The sequence below is a fragment of the Lissotriton vulgaris genome, chromosome 10 (genome assembly GCF_964263255.1).
Source record: "Lissotriton vulgaris chromosome 10, aLisVul1.2, whole genome shotgun sequence".
NCBI classification, from domain to species: domain Eukaryota; kingdom Metazoa; phylum Chordata; class Amphibia; order Caudata; family Salamandridae; genus Lissotriton; species Lissotriton vulgaris.
In genome coordinates, this window is record NC_141698.1 from 42,089,640 (window position 1) to 42,111,247 (window position 21,608).

Here is a 21,608-nt window from a genome sequence, read left to right on the forward strand (position 1 = left end):
CCCCCGCAAGAATAAAATTATCATCATAGTAATGTGTAATTTGTTGGGATATAGAGGTCCAAAAGGAAGGGTCACCAATAGTAGGAGCATAAACATTCAATAAAGAAACTGGAATATTATCCAACATAAAGTTTTGGTTCTGTTTCTGATTTATCATCACGGGTCCTTCCGCAAGACCTTATGAGTATTCCCTCTAACACGTCTTGTGTAATACACCCGATCAGCTCACATGAGAATTCTACTGAAATTTACTTACCATGAAATGTTTAAATTTTTGTCAAAATTCAACATTTTGTATCCAAGTTAATCTGCAAGCATTAATGCCGCTTATTTACTTTATTTTTTATAAAGGGTATTCATATTTAATATTCGAATATTTCTTGTGCAATGGGTATGTTGTAATCTTGGGTATCATTTCTCTGCTGCATAGAGTACTCACAATTTGTGGTCAATTGTTGTGGTACATTTGTGTTATACAGACGCCATCTTCCCAAATGTGGGGAGCATATCAAGGTGTCGGATTTTCCAAGCATACCAAAGCCACAAAATGTGTTAGGAGCTCGAACTTACAGTACCATTCAGTATGTATTCTGTCTGTTTTAGTGCACCATACTCAGACATCATGACAGTAAGCGTGTTGTCTCATGTACAAGAATCCAAACTTGCAAATAGAGTAAAGGTATTGTAATCAACAACAAACGTAATTGTGCTTCAACTGGACAATTTGCCACAACTTCTATAAAACTTCCTTCGGGGCAAGGGTGTTGAAACATTCTGTAAAAAGCTAAAGCCCTGTTAGGCTAGAACCAATGAACGGGACACCTGTGTTTTTTAATGCACCAACTTCCCTCTTATAATAGGAGACTCTAGAATCAGAAATTCCACATCCTGTCAGGTATAGTGGGCCAATATATTTCAAAACAAAATGTCTGCCATTCATTCTGCTAACTTTCCTTAATGGAGAACCAATATTCCCTTGGACATTTTATGTCATGCTACACTGTGCCAATTGTTCCTGGCTCAGCGTGCTTTAATAGGATATGCGATGTTACATTGCATGCACTACAACGCATGTGATTACAACAAGGTTGTTACAACAAGTGCGTTGTTACACTGCAACCCATTATATTGCACGTCGTTTCTACGAATTGCTGTAGAGGGCATGCCGGATTTAAGAATAGTATAATTTACTATTACAACTCCAATGTGTGCAAAAGTAAGGAAGGTGTTGGGATAGTAAATTATACTATTCCTTAGTTTACCACACCCCCTTCAGCAAGTCGTAGAAAAGACTTGAGATGTAATGGCTTGCATTGTAAGAACGCAGTCGTTGTAGTGACCGCGCTGTAATCGTATGCATTGTAGCGCATGCAATGTAAATGCTGTTTCCCGCTTTAATAACCCACAGTTTGCCATATGTAGTACAGATCACTTACTTACATATCATGCAATCAGAACAGTGAAGGGAGGCCCCCAAAAGCATTTCTGACTCTTGCTTAAAGATGACCCAGCCCCCGCTGTTCCATAGCTTTGCCTCCTCCTCAGTTCCACTCTAGATGCACCCCTTACTGTACCCAAACAAGCAAATAGGTGACTGTGTTCAGGAAAGTAATTTACTATTGAAAGAGAGATGTACGCTGTAGAGATTGAGAAAAAAAGTATATAGTTAAACGTGTTTAAAAAAACAAGATGGACATCTAAAGCTAGCAAAACAACATTTTAAACATGTAATGAGCCTCGAGAGAGAGAGGAGAAATAAATGCATTTACAGGATGCAAGTGAGAATGGATTATTCAGGAAAGAGATTACGAGTTTATGAGAAACAAGGGCACGGGCCCCCAGGGGAAATCAGCCTTCTCGTCATTATATTGTCCAGTACTTCGCAACCTGGCCACAGTTACAAGGGGGAGTTCAAAGCTCACGGGTCAGTAACTTGGCAACACACACCATGGCAATGGCAGGAGCGTGTGAAATAAAGGTCACCGTGCACACTGGCTTGACGCTGTAACGGTGAAGGCGAAGACTTTCTCTTCTTTAGGTTTGAGCTCATTTAGAATACTTAGCAGCAGTTGATGATGATAAAACACATAAATACTAAATGCAACAACATTTGAAAATATGTAATACATCAACTAGTGTAGAAGAAAACAACCTAAGTTATTGAGGATATGAATGAAACATATATCACCCGCTGTATAATGAAATATAACGCTAAGGGATGTATAAAGTGGGAGGGAAGGAAGGAAAATTGATTCCCTAGAGCAGCTCTCCTTTCAGACAATATATGTATTTCGGTGTTTGCTGATGGTGACACACCTTCCCTACTTAGATGTCATGCATTTGGCCTTAAAGTATATGTTGGCTTCCTTTAAGATGCCCCTTTGCTAGCATTATAAGGCAAAAATTTGAAGTCATCCAGTTCTTTTGCCCAAAACCATATTTCCCAATATTATTTGTGCCCCCTCCTCTCCCCTGATTACCACTGCTGACAGTAACAGAGAGCATATGTATACCTTAGAATGTGTGGTACATGCAAATGAAACCTGTCAATGAAGAAGACATAGCGTAGTCTGCATGAGGGCCCTTCCATTCAAAGAAGGTTCCGCAGGAGCAACAAACATGCTTCAATCACAAGGCTGATGGGAAATGTAAAGGGATTAGTGGATAGCATTAAAACATCAATAGACTCATTTTTTTCAAAATCCAGTTATGTGCTGCTTGGCATTACCTTGTACTTACGAAACTACGTTAAGCAACTCGAAGTGATTTTGCCTTGTTTATTAAATAACAAAGACAAATATGTGTTGGGCCTGCATTACAAAATTGATGCAACCCTGATGCAAAATCCTAGTAAATCTGCCCCCAATCATCTCTAGGTAACACAATAAAGTTGGACTTGCACTGTTTGCACAATTCTTAGCTGCTCTCCCTGTATTATGACTTTCCTATCACCTGACCAACCCTCACAATTTAATTTCCAAAACAACATTTGTCTCCCTCCTTCCTCTTCCGCCATCCTCATCATACATTACAAGTCTCCTCTCACCATCCTCACACTGCCTTTCACTCTGACCATTGTTCCTAACTCCTCTCTTTATCCTGTACCCTTATTGGCTCTATCACCCCTTCGCTCTCGATTCTACTTTATTATGGCCCACTTTCCTTACCCCTGCTATTCTTGCCCATTCTCTCCTCCTGTCCCAACCCTCTGACATTCTCTTCCTCCCATTAGGATTCTCTCCACATCAACACTGATCCTCCGGTCCATTCTTCCACCCCTCTCAATTCACACATTTTCACAAATCCTAACTTGTGGGGCTTGTCTGTCCTACTGCATTCTACAGGCTCACGCAGCCCTTGACTCCTGAGAAGCAATGCCAAGTTGGCCTCAATACAGGCCTCTCCATGGGCAGCTTGTACTTCCCAACTTTCAGAGCAACACATGTTTTCAAAATGAAAATATTTGGGGAGGTGAAGGAGATATAGATAAATCAGCACAGTCACATCCATCTCAGTATAGAGCAAAGAGGCACACCAATAAGGTAAAAGATAAGATCTGTGAAAAGCACAAATTTAGCAAACTTCAAACATGTACAAGGCACAGTTAAAAGCAAATTGCAAAATCATATTAAGCTTTGCATATACATAAACTTCTATTAGGTAAGAATATTAATATCCACGCCATATACAGATTGTAATGCTTTGTATACTGAAATAATTCAGAGTTTAGAAAACAGGATTCTCAATCGCAAATGTGCTCTAGTAGCCACTTCCCCAAACCCACGGTCTGCCCACCTCATTTAGACTCATGGGGACGGTAAGTATTCCATAGAAGGAGCTCCTGTTGGCTTCACTGAGAGAATACTTCTGAGTAGGGACTGTCAAAAGAAGGGATTGAGACAAAAGCCATGCTTAGGTTGAAGGGGGTAAAGTCTTCTTTTCCTATCCGCCATCTACAGGAAAAACCCTGAGAAATGAACAGGAAAAAAATCCCAGGATATGGTGCCATTCTTTTAAGAAATGAACACCCACTAGGGGATTTTTGTTTCTTAAAAGCAAATATGTTTGAAAAATTTGATGACAAGCCATTATGGCTGATCGTACTATCCAAATAGCACTCGTTACAATGCACGCGTTTTGTACGCATGCCAATAAAACGAAAGAATTTACAACAACGTGTCGTTACATTGCACACCATTACAAACGCACGTTGTTACAACGACTTTACTATTCCTACTCCAGTGTGTGCAACAGTAGGGAAGGTGTTGGATTGAAAATCCAACAAATCAACACCTTCTGTCCCCTACAGCAAGTCGTTGTAACAACTTGTGTTGTAATGGCATGTGATGTAACAAAACGTTGTTGTAACGACTTGCGTTGTAATGGCATGCGATGTATCACATGCGTTGTGAACGATGTTTCCCGTATTATCCTTCAAATCTTTACTACACTGAAAGGAACTTGTCAATGTAGGGAGTTGTCCACAGGACTGGTAGACATAATTAAATTTGGCTGGTAGAAGTCCCTCAGAATGGTGGCCATATTGTATCTGATATAGTAAACTGAGTTCGCCAAACCATACATCAGTCCCTTACTATCTCAGCATATCAGCTTGTATTTAAACATGTAGCCCTCCTGGGAATCAGCTCTTTTAGTAGACAAACTGAAATAAAACATCTGCTTCTATACCGGAGGTTGGCTTGTGGTGTAATTGGCGGTATTCAGACAAAATATTGAGTCACAAATATCGAGAAACACAAATATTGAGTTTTTAATGTTGTGAGATATAAATATCATGATGCAGGAATATAGTTGACAAAAATATTGATTTTCTAAGGACAGTAACATCGATGTCAAACATATTTATGCTGTTAAGATCGTTTACAAAAATAGTGTTGCAAATAATACCGTTTTTAAATTATCTTTATGTATTTTAGTATATGTTTTAATTGTATATTATAAATTGTTTGTATGATTATTAATGTTTTTTAATATAGTTTGTACACTTTTAGTTGTTTTAAAATGTAATGTAATTTTTTTTTGGAATTTTTGGTGTCATAGCAGGTTGTGGAAAATGAATGAATTATTCTTTATTAAACAAAAAGGAATTGATATTAATTATATAATTGATAATTAACTATGTAAATTGTGCAATTAATTATAAAAAAATATTCTATTTTAGGTGCAGGTTATGAGGTTTGTAAATGAAAAGGGTGGAAAGTTCATTAATTTTAATTAATTATTAATTATATTTTTTTATTAATATTAAATATTTAATTGATTATTAATTATGTAAATTGTGCAATTAAGATATTTGTATGTTATATTTCAGACGCAAGTTGTTGCGTTTGTAGGGGTACAGAGTAAGAAGTTCATTAAGAAACAATTTATTGATAATTCATTATTAATTATTTAACTAATAATAATGATAAGACCACTGCCTATGGCATGATTTACTGATGGTAATTCGGCGGCAGTCGGAAGCGCCATCCCTAATGACGTTGGTGCCGAGGCAGGCCCCACCATAGGGATTACAGTGTTCCTTTCTGACAGCCTTTTCATGGCAGTCCCCCCACCATGAAAAGGCTGTTGGAAATGGACTTTGAGGGCCTAAAACAGGCTCCTTGTCCCACGGGGACCAGTGCAAAGTGGCCCAGGGGGCACATGTAGTGCCCCCACGCACATCGATGCACCATGTGCCATACACACAGTACCATTTTCAATTTGTCTTGTAGTTTGAGTGCCTGTAGCTTGGATGAAATTTCTAAAATTGTTTAGGTTCAGGAGACAGACTTGAGACGGGTAAATGAACCACAGCAAAACTGCCACTTGACTTGGATCTGTGTGTTTGGACTGAGGTTATAAAAAAGATGGGAGATTAGCTTGGTGTATGGTGACTATTGCTTCATCGATTGGCTAATTCTTCTGCATTTTTACATGTTGTATTAGCACTAATGAGAAGTCGTCGAGGGTGTGTTAACTGTGTGTACATACATCTTAAATAGCAAAGGGGGGCAGTTAAGAGCCTTACTAAATTTGCATGGGCACACTTCAACACAAATGTTGCAAAGCTCACTTCTCATTTCATCTGCAGCAACTTTGAAAGTGAGCAAAAATTATGCTAGAAGAGACTGCACAGATGGCCATTCCCTAATAAGCCTTGAGTAAAACTTAATCTACAGTCATACTGCATAATGATATGGACATCATTTTTAGTTTCCACATGAAGCGAAACTGAGCAGTCAGGATATAGATATACGAAAACAAACGATGTTCTCTACACATACGGAATGCAATAAATGTCTATTTTCTCAATACTTAATTATCGAAGAAGGATTAGATCGTAAAGTAGAATGCTTGTTCAATTAATATTACATGAGCATCAAACTGTGAAAAGTAATTTTCTTCATTTTTTCATGTCTTTGGATTTCTTAATTAAAATCTTTATTCTGCATTTCAATTAATTTGTAAATAATAGATACATCAGCCATTTTGCTAAGTTTTTTCCTTGTTCAAAAATCATTTACATTAGAACAGTGTTAGTTTCCCATTTTCAATGAAACACAAGAGACAACATCTAATGTTTACCTAATAATGCCCTAGTTTGTCCGTCTATCATCTCGCTGCATCTTTAAATAGGGTAAAGAAACGGTTCCCCTTTCCTATACAAATTCAGCATGCACTTCCAAACTTAAAAAAACATAAGAATTAGCATTCTACAGTCTTATCTGTGTGTAATGGAGAGTAAAGCATTGCAAAATACTGAATTGAAGAAGGTTACTTTTGAACTCAGTGACTCTCTAAATGATGAAATGATTCTACAATGCTGAAAAGACAATCTGGCAAAGGTACAGAAACAAACAAAAGAGCAATCAAAAGGACAACATAGTTCCATGTTGAGTGATACGAGTTATGGTATGATAGCATGTGTTATCTATTGCTATCTACAACTGGTGAATTTCAGTAATTTGACTAGCTTGAGCCAGAACTAGAACTCACTGCAACATCTAAAATTACATTATTGATGATAGTGTGGCGCAAGGGGGGGTAAGTAATTGTCATCTTAGGGCATGAGTTGCAGTTACTGGAGATAGCTCTAACTGGTGAATTTTTGTGGTTTTGTACATGTAAAATTGTATGTTTTAGCTGACAGTATCAACTAACTACAACGTCTCTTCAACCTTTGCTTTTTGGTTAATTGCTAATGTTTTTTATTTAATGAGAAGTAAGATAATATCACAATTTCTAACTATTTCAGTGAATATGGATTATTGGGCTCCCGGTTTTATGGTATTTATTTTTTTGCCATTTCCATCTGTATTTAACCATATTTATTTTTTGCTAATTTTATCTGTATTTATCCATATTTATTTTGGGTTTTGTGAAAACATTGAGCTGAAATTAGTATATTTCCACATTTATTTAACCAATGAATATCCACTCATGCTTGAATGCCAGGTTTCTTTGCTGTGAACACCAGCAGAAGATAAATCAGTGCCCTTATATGAAAATATGCAAATTTCAATATCAACCTTGTGCATATCTACAGCTGTAAAAGCCTCTTCACTAAAATTCCTTTCATTTTTTACCCCCCCCCCCTTATCTATCAATTAACATTATTGGCCTGGCAGTCATGGTAGACAGTATTTAGAATTACTCAAAAAGCAACCCAATTTCCGTTTTTATCCACATTTAAAAATACAGACAAGAAAATTAATATTTTCTGTCTGTATTTATCTGTAAAAATCTGTAAAAACAGAAAACAGGGAGCCTTAGTTATTATTATTATTAGGTTCTTGTATAGCGCTTATCAACCCATTGGGTTTCCCAGTGCTTAGAGGACAAGCAAGATAACGTTAGGAAGGAGACTTAAAATAGCCAGGTTTTCAGCTCTCTGCGGAAGGTGAGTAGGGAGGTGCAACATTTCAGAGACTCCAGGAGAGTGTTCCATAACTTCGGGCCCAGAGACGGCTGCCTATCTGGGTGTGCCCAACTCTGGGAACTGAAAAGATGGATTGATTGCTTGAACGCAGGGTATGGAGGAGGTGGTAGGGAGTGACTAGATTTTGCAAGTATTGAGATCCTGAGCATGAGTTGGTTTTGCACATACATCATCAAAGGTTCTTAAAATTGATATACTTATCCACTGTGAGCCAATGAAAGTCACGTAGGAAACCAGAGAAGACCGAATAAAGAAGAGTGTTTTGGAAGCAAAAAAGGAGCCTGGCAGCAGAGTTCTGAACCACCTGGAGGTATCTGATCACAGTTTTATCTGGCCCTAGATATAAGATGTTACCGCAATCCAGCCTAGACAGAATCATGGCTTGAATGATGATTCTTTGAGCATGAAAGGGAAGTATCCACAGGATCTTTTTTAGACACTTCATAATGGCAAACTAGACTGAGGTAGGAACTGAGATCTTCGGAGGTAGCATCCTGCTCGGGTAACAGAGAAAAACGGTACCTTTGCGGAATGTAATATGTGAGGTCATAAGCAGTGCATTGTGGGATGTAAGTTAAAGTTAGCTCAGGTAACTATAACTTCTGAATTTCTCGAGTTTTGTATAAGTAAAATGTGAGCCTAACTATTATGTCCCTGTAACCATTGGTTTCTCAGTGAATTCCTAAAGGTAACCTTTAGTTTTTTTCATAGAATTTCTGGGTTTTTTTTAAATTCCACGTCCTAACTTTAACATCCCCAAAACCTTTTTTTCAGAGAATTTCAATGTTTTTTCACATTTTATGTCCTAACTGTAATAACCTGTAACCTTAGAGAGTGGGTGTGGTGGCGGCTGTATAGGTAGGTTAGTGGGTGGGTGAGTCTCTGAGTGGGTCTGTGAGTGGTTGTGAGTCTCAGAGTGGGTCTGTGAGTGGGTCCATAAGTGTCTAGGTAAGTCTTGGAAGGGGTGTGTGAGTCTTTGAGTGGATCTGTGAGTGGGTGCATAGGTCTCTGAGTGGGACTCTAAATGGGAACATAATTGTCTGATTGGATCTGTGAGTGGGGGATGAGTGTCTGAGTGGGTCTGTGAGAGTGTGCAAGAGTCTCTGAGTTGATCTGTGAATGGGTGAATAAGTGTATGAGTGAGTCTATAAGTGGGTGTGTGAGTCTCTGAGTTGGTGGTAAGTGGGTGCATGGGTGTGTGAGTTTCTGAGTGGGCCTGTGAGTGTGTGTGTGTCTCCCAGTGTTTCTGCTTGTTATTTTGGCTCTTTCCAATCGATCATGCCCTTTATTCTGCCTCTTTCTGCTCATTTCTGTCTCTTGCTGCTTGTTTCTGACCTCTATTCTGCCTCTTTCTGCTCGTTTACGATGTCTATTCTGCCTCTTGCTGCTCTTTTCTGACCTCTATTTTGCCTCTTTCTACTCATTTCTAACCTCTATTCTGCCTATTTATACTTGTTACTGACCTTAACTTTGCATCTTTGTGCTTGTTTCCCACCTTTATTTTCCCGCCTTCTGCCCATTGCTGACCTTTATTTTGCCTCTTTCACCTCGTTTCGCACCTTTATTCTGTCTCTTGCTGGTGGTTTCTGACCTCTATTCTGCATCTATCTGCTCATTTCTGACCTCTATTCTGCCTCTTGCTGCTTGTTTATCACCTTTATTTTGCTTCTATCTGCTCATTGCAGACCTCTATTCTATCTCTTTCTGCTAGTTTCCCACCTTTATTCTGACTCTTTTCTGCTAATTTCTCACCTTCATTTTGCCTCTTTCATGTCACTGATGACATTTATTTTGCTAAACATGCGGCTCCCTGTATGCGAGAGCAATCGTTTCCTTTCTTTCCCAGCCCACATGTATGCAGGCAGGGAAAGAGATGAAACATCTCGCCCTCAGCTGTCACAGCTCCCACTGAGCAAAAGCAAACAGCAATGTTCCAGGGTAGGGCATCCTGGGACAAAGCTGGGACCAGCCCTGAGGGGTGGGGGTACCCAGTGCCATCTATGCCTCTTGCTGCTGGTTTGTGACCTCTATTTTGCCACTTTCTGCTAATTTCTGACCTTTAATCTGCTCAATTCTGACCTCTACCCTGGCATTTTTCTGTTTGTTTCTGACCTTTATTCTGCCTCTTCCTTCTAGTTTCTGACCACTCTTCTGCCTCTTTCTGCTCATTTCTGACCATTATTCTGTCTCTTGCTTCTGTCTCTTGGTTTCTGACCTCTATTCTGCCTCTTTCTGCTCGTTTACGATGTCTATTCTGCCTCTTGCTGCTCTTTTCTGACCTCTATTTTGCCTCTTTCTACTCGTTTCTAACCTCTATTCTGCCTATTTATACTTGTTACTGACCTTAACTTTGCTTCTTTGTGCTTGTTTCCCACCTTTATTTTCCCGCCTTCTGCCCATTGCTGACCTTTATTTTGCCTCTTTCACCCCGTTTCTCACCTTTATTCTGTCTCTTGCTGGTGGTTTCTGACCTCTATTCTGCATCTATCTGCTCATTTCTGACCTCTATTCTGCCTCTTGCTGCTTGTTTATCACCTTTATTTTGCCTCTATCTGCTCATTGCAGACCTCTATTCTATCTCTTTCTGCTCGTTTCTCACCTTTATCTTGCCTCTTTCTGCTTGTTGCTGACATTTATTCTGCCTCTTTCAGGCCATGTCTGACCCTTATTCTGCCTCTTTCTGCTCATCTACAACCTCTATTCTGCCTCTTGCTGCTCATTTCTCACAGTAATTTGCCCCTTTCTGCTCAATTACTTTAAAAGCTCTGAAGTTAAGACATTTTGTGTGCTGTCATTAGCCAATATAATGGCTTTTCATGGGTTGACTATTTGGCCACCGTACTTCAGCCACTTCTGCAAGTAGTGTTTGGTGTCTTGACTGTGTGAGGGGATTATCAAAATGTGTATTTTGTCCACATTGATAGTGTTTCCTTTAACATTAGGACTTAGCTAATCAATACTCTTGCAGTCGCACACAGAATGTTGTAGTGCTGTTGACACTACCGCAGCACCAGTGCACCGCCTGAGCCCAGCTCAGCTCCACCTGAGCACTAGCACAGCACCACCACCTCAGCATGACTCAGCATAATAGGATCACTCAGCAACACCTCAACATCGTTCAGCACCACTTCAGGATCACTCAGCATCACACCCCCACCAGCACACCACCATGTCAGCACCACCTCAGCATCACTTAGCACCCCCTGAGTATCATTTAGCATCACCTAAGCATCACCACCACACGGGCACACCACCACCTCAGCACCATGCAGCACCACCTCAATCTGCCCTTTGAATCTCGCATCTGTTGTTTCCCCTCTAGTGACCATCCGCTGCTCGTGTTGTAATTCAGGTACTTTTTCCCAACCTCCACCCTCCTGCTGTGTATGTCCCTAAGAACAAAAAAAACTACAACAAACACACATTAGAACACGCAGGAAGAAGTTGCCAGCATTGCAAAGAGAAATAAACTAGAAGACTGTGGGCCCGATTCACAGAACTAACTTAAGACAAATTCCTAAACTTACTATTTATGGTATTCACAGAAGTTAGGATTTTGTCTTAAATTTGTCTTAAGACAGACTTAAGACAGACTAAAGTTAGGAGTCTGTCTTAAGTCTGTCTTAAGACAAGCTTAAGACAAAATCCTAACTTCTGTGAATACCAAAAGTAGTAAGTTTAGGATTTTGTTTTAGTTATTTCTGTGAATCGGGCCCATTATTTTCATGTTAATTCTTTTTTAATAGGGTCATTTTGTTGTACATAATGTCTTCTTGATTATATATACGAAAACGAAAATCGTTATAAGACTTTTTTATTATCAACATGCTGCAGGGCAGCCCCACTCCTCTACAACATAGCTTAAAGACTATGGCAAAGCTAATAGCTCTGGCTAAACACTAATAAGATCCCAAATGTGAGACTGATTGGCTATGCCAATGCTTGTTTTGCGGAGGAAGGGGACCAAATAGTCTCCCTACCCAAGCGTTATTAGGCCCTGGGAACCCCCTACCCCAGGCCTATTTTTTTTGTTTAAGGGAGGTGCGCTCACCGAGGCCTGTGATCGCTCAGGAGGAAGACTGTGTGGCCCTTCCAAATATCGGCTCATTTATTATTCACTTTCTCCTTGAAGGATCACCCAATAATGGTTTGTGAGGGCTCTTTACTTTGTTTTTAGCTTGGTGGTGTCTCTAGCAGGGACATGGGTACCAACAAACCTTTTTAATGTTGTAGGAGGTTCTAGGGAGTGTAGCAGTTCCCAAGCAACATTGAAAGAAACAGTAAGCTTCCTGGGTCATTGCATCCATGACCCCGGAGAACTTACGATATTTTCCAAAAACATTCCTAGCCGGAGCTCTATGCTCTTCAGCTGGAGTGCAAAGCCTTCTTCTGGTTGTCTTTAGGATTGTGTTTTGTGGACTGAAAAATGTTAAAAGAAATACTCAAAGATATGTCTACTTGGTTTTTTTTTTAAATACAAAATGTCTCTGACTCTTTCTATTAATGTTTTAGTCCACAAGATAGACTAATAGAAACTATGTGAAAAGGAAGACTCACAGACATGTTGATTTTATTTTTTTATTGAAACATTATTAAACATTTTTATAATAATCACTATTAGTAAATATTGCATTGTGTGAACTACTGAAATATACATTTGATGATTAAAAATAATGTAGATTTTTGGAGCAGATTAAAGATCTGCTTTATATATACTGTTATGTTCACCCCTTAATAAATCAATCAATCAATGGGGAGGGACTAGGGATTTGAAGGTCTGTTTCATTCCCCAGGGAAAGTACGAGGTTTATCAAAAAGGAAACAGACACTTGTAACACTAGGCCATTGGTCATATAAATTTAGAGTAACCTCAAAAACCCTATGCCCGTGTGATTATTGCGGTATATGTTGTTCATCCGCCCCGCATATGGGTTGTTGGCCGTTATCATCGGTTACTCTAAGTTAGTGATGTTGCCAGCCTCAACCTGAGGCACCTCTGGCATATAGTGCAGTGTCCAGAGAAGGAGTGTGTTCATAAATAGAGAAAGAAAAAGAAAAAAAAGGGGTTTAAAAAACTGAGGAATCACCCTGAGTAATTTTATTTAATGGTGTGATTTCCAGTTTGTTAAAAGGATCTGTTACTACTAAATTGATCGGGTAACTAGATCATAGTAGTTGAAAAACACTTATTACACAAACGTCGACATGTTTCTGCTCTGTCGGCCCACAGGGGTCTATAGAGCATTCGTCAGGACTAACAATAAAAATAGACACACAATGTTCGGATTACTCACACCTTTTGTGTAGTATTGCGTTAAATAACCTGTATACTTTGCAGGGTATTGACTCCTCCGATTTCTGAAAAGAAATAGGAAGAGAACATCGAAAAGGACACACTCTTTTTATACATAATCCTAATTTAGGCTAGTACAAAGATTGGAATAACATTATTATTCATTCATTACTGGCAAATCAAGAATATTCATCTCTAAAATGGGGAGGGTTTGGTAAATGGTTAGAGCTTATCGCGCTGTGGACAGGGAAATGAAAACACATGACAAGCACCTTCAGCATGGGTGAATTTCATCTGGTACGCGCTGGCCTCTTATCGAGTAAGCAGAGCGGGTCAGTTATTTTATTTTATAGAAATGCAGCCTATAGAGCGCGTTGGGAAGCAACTCGTAGGAAGGGACCTATTAGGCAAGATAGGCGAGTTGTGTTAAACGCAGCGCATTCGCGTACCTTGTAAACAGAAAGTACTTGCTTGCGTCGGGGGGCCCTCAGGACTCAGAGCTGCGTTCAAAAATATATTGGGTTAATGAATATTCTGTGTGGTCACCTTACCGAGATTCAGAAGGAAATGCTGCGTGGCTCCGCCATTACCCGCGTGTGCTTGTGATCACGTCTAGTGCTGACTCTGCCCCCGGAAGTTAGTGAAACCGGATGAGCGGGTGTTTTAAAAGGGCAGGCACTCTTGGCTCACGTGTTAGCGAGCGCATCTAGATGGATTGTTTTTTATAAACAAAACTTTATTGCTCGCATCAAGGAGAAATGAAATTTTGAAATAGGCAGTCACTCGTATTATGGATGGTACGGGCACTCTGGGCTCATGTGTTAGCGAGCGAATCTGGATAGATTGTAATTTATAAACAAAACATTATTGATCGCATCAAGGAGAGATGGGATTTTAGCGAGTGTTGTTTTCTGAACTAGGCAGTCTCATGTATTATAGATGGTACGTCATCTAGAAATTCAGTGCAATGGGATAGGTGGTCCATCATTTAGAGAATTGGTGCGTCATCTAGAAATTCAGTGCAATGGGATAGGTGGTCCATCATTTAGAGAATTGGTGCCACGGAATGGAGTCATTAAGGCCATTTTCATAAGTTCTGAGGCGTTCCACCCACCTCTGTTCTTTCTCGAATAATGTTCTTTCACATCTCTGAGATTTATCGGTTAACATTTCAATTACTGACCAATGGATGTCATCACAGGAATGACCTGCTTGCACAAAATGGGTACAAAGTTTTGTGGTATTCTTTTTTAATCTTATATTACTGCGATGTTCGCCAATCCTTGTTTTTATTTTTCGACATGTCATCCCGATGTAACGTTTTCCGCAGGGGCAGGTCACTGTGTAGATGACATGAGTCGAATTACAATTCGTGTGTTGACGTTGCTGCCAAACAAAGGTGTCAGAAAGCTGTAGTGTTTTGGTAGCAGTTGTAGTTTTGCATGCTACGCACGACCCACATGGATAGTGTCCAGTTACTGGTGACATAGTTATATCCCTGGGCAGACTTGCTTGCAGTTTTTTTGGCGGCGGTCGAGTATGTACCAAGACATCCTTGATATTTTTTGATCTCTTATTGGCAAACCTTGGTCTAGGCCAATTGAAATGTCCGGTGTGAAGGATATGCCAGTTCTTATTTACTAGCTTCTTTACTGCGTAAGACGCCTGACTGAATGTTGTCACACAGGTGGTTAGATCAGGTATTATTTCTTTCTCAAATGTTTGTAGGAGGCATTCTCTCGGTTGATTTGTAGCCCGTTTTTTGCAGAGTTTGATTGTTTTCTCCGTATAATTTCTTTGTCTCAGTCTGTCACTTAATTCATTGGCTTGCAATCTATAATCTGAGTTGTTGCTGCAGTTCCTCTTCAAACGGAGAAACTGGCTGTAGGGGAGGTTGTCCCTCAATGGTTTGGGATGAAAACTTTCATAGGACAAAATGCTGTTCTTGGCCGTGGGTTTCCTGTACGTTTTTGTGTGTAACTCATCATCCTTTACGAATATGGTTATGTCGAGGAAGTCAAGGCTGCAGCTAGTGGCTGTGTATGTGAATTTTAGCCATGGGTCAAGGCTGTTGAGCCAGTTCATGAAAGTCTGTAGGTCCAATTTTTTGTCCCAAATCATGATGATATCATCAATGTATCTCTTCCAGTATAAAATACTGGAAGAGAAGATGTTGTCTACATTGATTATGTTGAGTTCTTCAAAGTGACTGACATAGAGCCCTGCCACCGAGGGGGCGAAGGCGCTCCCCATGGAAGTTCCATGGATCTGAAGGTACATATCATCTCCAAAAGCAAAGAAGTTCTCCTTCAGTGCTAGCTTGCAGCACTCTAGAATGAAATGTCTTGGTGTTTTGAATTCCCAATCTTTAGAGAATAAGACGTCTTCCAAAACTTGCATGGTATCGTTTTGAGGCAGACTAGTGAAGAGGGCTTCAACATCTAGGCCCACCAGAAGCATGGTTTGTGGATTGAAGGGTTTTTTATCTATTTGTACCAAAAGGTCTCGTGTGTCCTTTAAATATGCCGGTGTTTGTTGGACAAGAGGCTTTAAGAATTCATCGGCAAATTTGGAGAGTGGTTCCAATATAGAACCAATGCCCGAAACTATCGGACGACCTGGTGGTGGGCTTCTGTTTTTATGAGTTTTTGGCAGAGAATAAAAATAGGGAGTAATAGGTTCCTTCGCCATCAAAAAGTCAGCCTCCTTCGGTGTGATCCAACCTTTCGTCTCTGCTTCATTCACCATAATCGCAATGGTGTTCCTGAGTCTCTCGGTGGGGTCTGAGTCTATCTTAAGATAAAACCTTGTATCAGATAACAGAGCTAAGCACTGTGAGTCATATCCTTCTTTACTTAAGATAACAGTTCCACCCCCCTTATCTGCTGGCTTGATCACTATTTTTTCATTAGTTTTTAATGCTTCCAGAGCCAAGCGTTCGTTTTTACTTAGGTTTTCGTAGGGTTTTTTATATTGCAATTTATCTACTCCATTTAGAAGTGCCTGCTCGAACGTCTGTAGTTCTGGGTGCACAGTTGAGGCTGGTGGATTAAAAGTGGATTTGTTCCTCAGATTAGTATCACCCTGTTCTGTCATCCCAATGTTGGAATTCTGATTGGAGAAGAAGGCCTTCAGTTTCAGTGTCCTGCAGAATTCGGCTAATTCGCTCTTCAATTTGAAAGTGTCAAGCCTGGGGGTAGGAACAAAGCCCAGTCCCTTGTTCAGGATTTCGATCTGTTCTTGTGGTAAATCAATACCCGAGAGGTTGATTACTAGGGATTGGTTTTGCTGGTTGAGGGGTGCGATGCTGCCATGCTGCGTGTCTGCACATTCCTCTGTTGGTCTTGCCATCTGAGGGATTTTTTCTTGCCTCTTGGCTGGTTTTGGCCTCTCGATAAAAAATGAGGTTCTTTTTGGGTGGTGTGTAGATTATGCCCCATTTGCTGTTCTCCCAAGTTTGGCATTTGTTGCATGCCTTGATTGTATGGGTCCATCCAACCTCCATATGGTGGAACAAAAGGCTGGTAATATGGCATGTTGTACCCGTGAAAAAATGGTCTCTGCCATCTATTTCCTCTCCTCGGGCGATTTTGTCTATAATTACTCCTGCCTCTCTTGGGGAAAAAACCATCAGTACTGTTGAAGGAATTATTGGAGGAATTATTTGATTCGTTGTCAGACCCTGTATCCTGAGGGGAATATTCCTCCACGGTATATGGATGCATCTTTTCTTGGTTAAATTTCTTTAAATCTTTCCCAAGTTTGTTTAGCTTACTTTGTGTGAGGAATTCTCGGGTTTCTTCTAATTCCTTATTGATTTCATCCAGCCTTTGTTTGTATACTGCAGGATTAATACCCTTCTTCAGCTCTTTTTCGCAATCCTCAATCTCTTTTAGGAGTTTGTCTGATAATCTTTTTGCAGTTTTTACAATTAGTACTAAGTAATCAAGAGTACACTTCCATGATATTGAGGACCAATCTCGTCGGAAGGCTAGGTCACTCAAAAAGATACGTGGGGCATTGTTGACCCAAAGGCCTCTTGGGGCTGCTTTCACTCTCAAATACTCTGTCATAATGATTCCATGTATAGATGTTCTCATCTCTTCTCTTTTTTTCTCCGTCAATTTTTCCCAATCATCAGCCTGTGCTAATGCTTCCGTAAGTTCAGTGTTCTGTAGGAGTGATTGTCCTGCCAGAATTTCATCTATATCATTCGCGTCAAAGCTCAAACCAAGATTACCCTCCATTTAGAGTTTCCGGGTAATATATATATACTCCAAATGAGTATATAGGATATTTAGTCCCGCTGCTGTCCGCAGCTTAAATATCAATCAATCAATGGGGAGGGACTAGGGATTTGAAGGTCTGTTTCATTCCCCAGGGAAAGTACGAGGTTTATCAAAAAGGAAACAGACACTTGTAACACTAGGCCATTGGTCATATAAATTTAGAGTAACCCATATGCGGGGCGGATGAACAACATATACCGCAATAATCACACGGGCATAGGGTTTTTGAGGTTACTCTAAATTTATATGACCAATGGCCTAGTGTTACAAGTGTCTGTTTCCTTTTTGATAAACCACCCCTTAATAAAGCCAATAGGCCCTATTTTTTTATATGTAGGTGGCAGTATCAGTAAGTTTGCCTGAGTGCAATTAGGACCTGTGAGACCAAACTCATTGTTCATGTCAGATGGATGTGTGAGCCATATGGCTGCTTGCCTGTAAAGGGTTGGACGCAAGGCTTGGCCTCAAGCCAGGACCTTTGGCCAAACTCACCGATGCATTTTGTTACATAGGGTGACAAAATATTACTTTAAGTTAATAAAAACCCTAAAAGTTATTTGAAAATCTAAAGGTTAAAGTGATGTTATAGCTAGGAATTGTAAATATATATCACGTTCAATTTAAAACATAACCTTAAAATCTCATACAAAAAAACAAATGCTAAAGTAATGTTTTAGTAAGGTGAACATTTGTGTGACAACCTAATGTTTTAAACTAAAAAAACACTGCAATTCAGCAGTACTGGCTATTGCTAATAACTATAATTCATGCCTTGTAGGGGGCAGGCATGGCGGCACTTCAGTGAGGCTCCGGCTCCGAGCCAGTGAGGACGCGTATCAAGGCATTTCAGCGCGAGGGAACTCGATGGAGGCAACGTTTGAAGTACTCCTGAAGATAATGTGAGCCTTTTCTACAGGCTCCTGGAACTGCAAACGGCAGAAACTTAAGGTAAACGCTCGAAGGCGGACTCGCGATATCGCGGCCACCATTTTGTTTAGCGTTTTCTGCCGAGAGCGTTTACTCTGTTTCAAACGTGGCGCAAAGTACTTTTCCTCATTAATGCCTCCAATTTAAGCATAGCGCTCAACGCTTACTGCCCTTATTTGGTAGCACTTTGCTAGAATGCAGTTAATCTTTTTCTCCTCGTTTTCGCATCGTTTTTGACCTTTCAAGGTAACGGCAGCCATTTTGGGAGCCATTCATGTCTTTTGTCACAACAACCCTCTGAGGAAACATGACATGTTCTTGCTTTTCAAAGTATTCTCTCCCTCGTTCAGCTCACCACTTAATTAAAGCTCCCCTTGTGCTCTCTTTTGCTGTGTCTCTTTTACTGAACTGCCATATTTAATGCACAAGTACTGTTTGAAGAGAAAAGAATTTTCAAGAGAGTGAGAAGATATCTTCACAACAAAGACTATAATGAACTTTGATATGTACCTTTGCTTACTCTCGGTGGGTCACTGAATGACTCAAAACATTTTTCAGACGTGCTACTTCTCTGGTTGGCTTTTTTAAACAAGTTGGCTGCATTTTTTCCAGTGTGGATATTTTCATTTTACAGTTTTACCTTTCCTTCAACATTTCTCATTTTACCTATCATACAACTTGATGGGCAGAATAAAGGGATCTTTTTTTACCGCACCACAACCAAAACGCACTTTTATCAAAAACTAAAAAATCTTTTCAGAGTATTCTGAACTGGAAAAATCTGGGATCACATGACAGAAGGTATCAGTGCAACAATGGATCCTGTATGAGTTACATCAGGAAATCCAACGTAAAACGCCTGAAACAGGACCCTCCCTCTCCACCTAAGCCAGCATCCCCAGTTTCAATGGAAATGCTGCTTCAGGAAATTAAAGTGCTTTGACCCTTCATGGAAGAGACTAATTCCAAGCTACAAATTTTGTCTGACAATTGGTTACACCTTGACACTAGACTCACAGCAGTAGAGCAAAATGTTTCTGTCTTCAAAGATACCACTAAAAATGTGTCCCTCATGCACACGCAAGTCTCAACACTTAAGAAGCAGTTTGAAGACTTAGAAAATCGTAATCGGAGGAACAACTTATGTATTTACGGTTTGAATGAGGGGGTCGAAGGTGCAGACCCTATTGCTTTCTTCAAATTCTTCCTCCCAAAGGTACTTCATTCACCAGAAGATTCCAATTTGAATATCCAGCGTGCTCACAGATTAGGGCGTGTTTCTACTAACTCTGCATCCTCACAGAGACCCAGATGAGTCATTCTTTACTTCTTAGAATACACAGATCTACTAAAAGCCCTAGCTGCGGCCAAAGCCATGCAACGGATATCCTGGTCTGGTTCAACTTTATTTTTTGCGCAAGATGACTCAAAAGCAACGGCTGCTAGGCACAAAGCCTTTCTCGGCATGAGACCAGATCTCCGCGCCATGGGAGCCAGATATGGTCTTTTCCACCCATGTATCTTTAAGGTCACACACAATAACAGAACCCATCGTACGAAGACCCAACACGTCTGCAAAGCTTCATCAACACGAACAAGTTTGATCTAATGGATTCTTCAAGACCTTCAGCCTCGCATCTTACTTGACTTTACTCCAATCTATATATGGTTTACCATTTCTTCTCACTCACTGTTCTCTGTTAATGCTTACCTTCTATGCATTCATTGTTGTTGGTTGCCTTTAAAAATTTTGGGTCAATACAATTTAACTTCTGTAATTCACATGTTGCTGTTTGTCTCCGACATTTAAATTGTTGGTCTCATCTTCTTCTTTCTTTTTTGTTGACTTTTTTTGCTCCCATAGTTAAGATTACGATATGGCGTGCTCCTCCCTTGGTTTAGTTCGATCCCCGCTGGATGTTTTCGCCTGTTCCATGTGGCTCCACCCACCCTCACATTTATGTCTCCCTATTGTAGGTATGGTATTGGTTTTGTCTTTTATTTTTTGTTATGTCCTAAAATTTCTTCCTATTTTCTATTTTGGTTTCATATATATTTCTATTCTACTGTCTTCTACTCGACTTATATCTTCTCTTGTTATTAAATACTTAATTTCTTCTACCTCTCTACTTTTACATCTTTCAACTGTTTTACTCACCTCTCTTTTTGCTAGCATATTGGATTCCTACTTTCGTCTTAAATTGTTTACGTATGCTATTCTTTTGCGCAATGTGCAAATACTACTTATTTGCTTCCTTTTTTTCTTTATGGATATTTTTAGCCTCCGGTTTAACGATTTGGACTTATGCTTTACAATATTTATTCACTACTGTTCTGCTAGCCCATGTCATTAAGATTGATTACATGGAATGTTAGGGGTTTAAACTATCCTATCAAAAGACAAAGGGTTTTATCTCATTTGGCAAAATTAAATGCTGATATTGTTTTCCTGCAGGAAACACTCCTCATTGATACTGAGTCCCTAAAACTAAAGAACAGTTGGGTTGGAGAAGTTTTTTCTCTCAAGGCAATACTAAACTCAATGGGGTAACGATTTTATGTCATAAATCACTTCCAGTTACATTGTTATCGCAGGAATCGGATACAGAGGGCAGATGGTTAAATGTCAAATTGTCATTGAAAGGTGTTCCAGTTTCTTTACTCGAGGTATATGCTCCTACTTCTGGCAACACTTCATTTTGGTCTACATCTGCCAAGCAAATCACCCTCTGTATAGAGGACAATTTCATATTAGCTGGAGATTGTAATGAAATTTTAGATCCATTCACGGACAGAAACTCTCAGTTTCCCGATGTTCTTAATAAACCCCATAAAGTTTTTGTCCATGCTGTTACCCAACATAAAGTCCTTGATGCTTGGCAATAATGCAATCCAACTATCAGAGAATATTCTTTCTACTCTCCAACTCATCAGACTCAGTGAAGACTTGATCACATTTTTGTTTCTCACAATATCTGGCAACCCCTCACAAATGCAGAAATCGGCCCTATTTTGCTATCGGATTACGCCCCTATCTGAATTTGTCTCGACATTTTACCTAAACCTACCGGCTCGCAAAGATGGCGGTTTAATAATGCTCTCCTTTTAAATCCAGAATTTACTGCTTCCCAACACAATCCTCCAGACCTGACTCCCT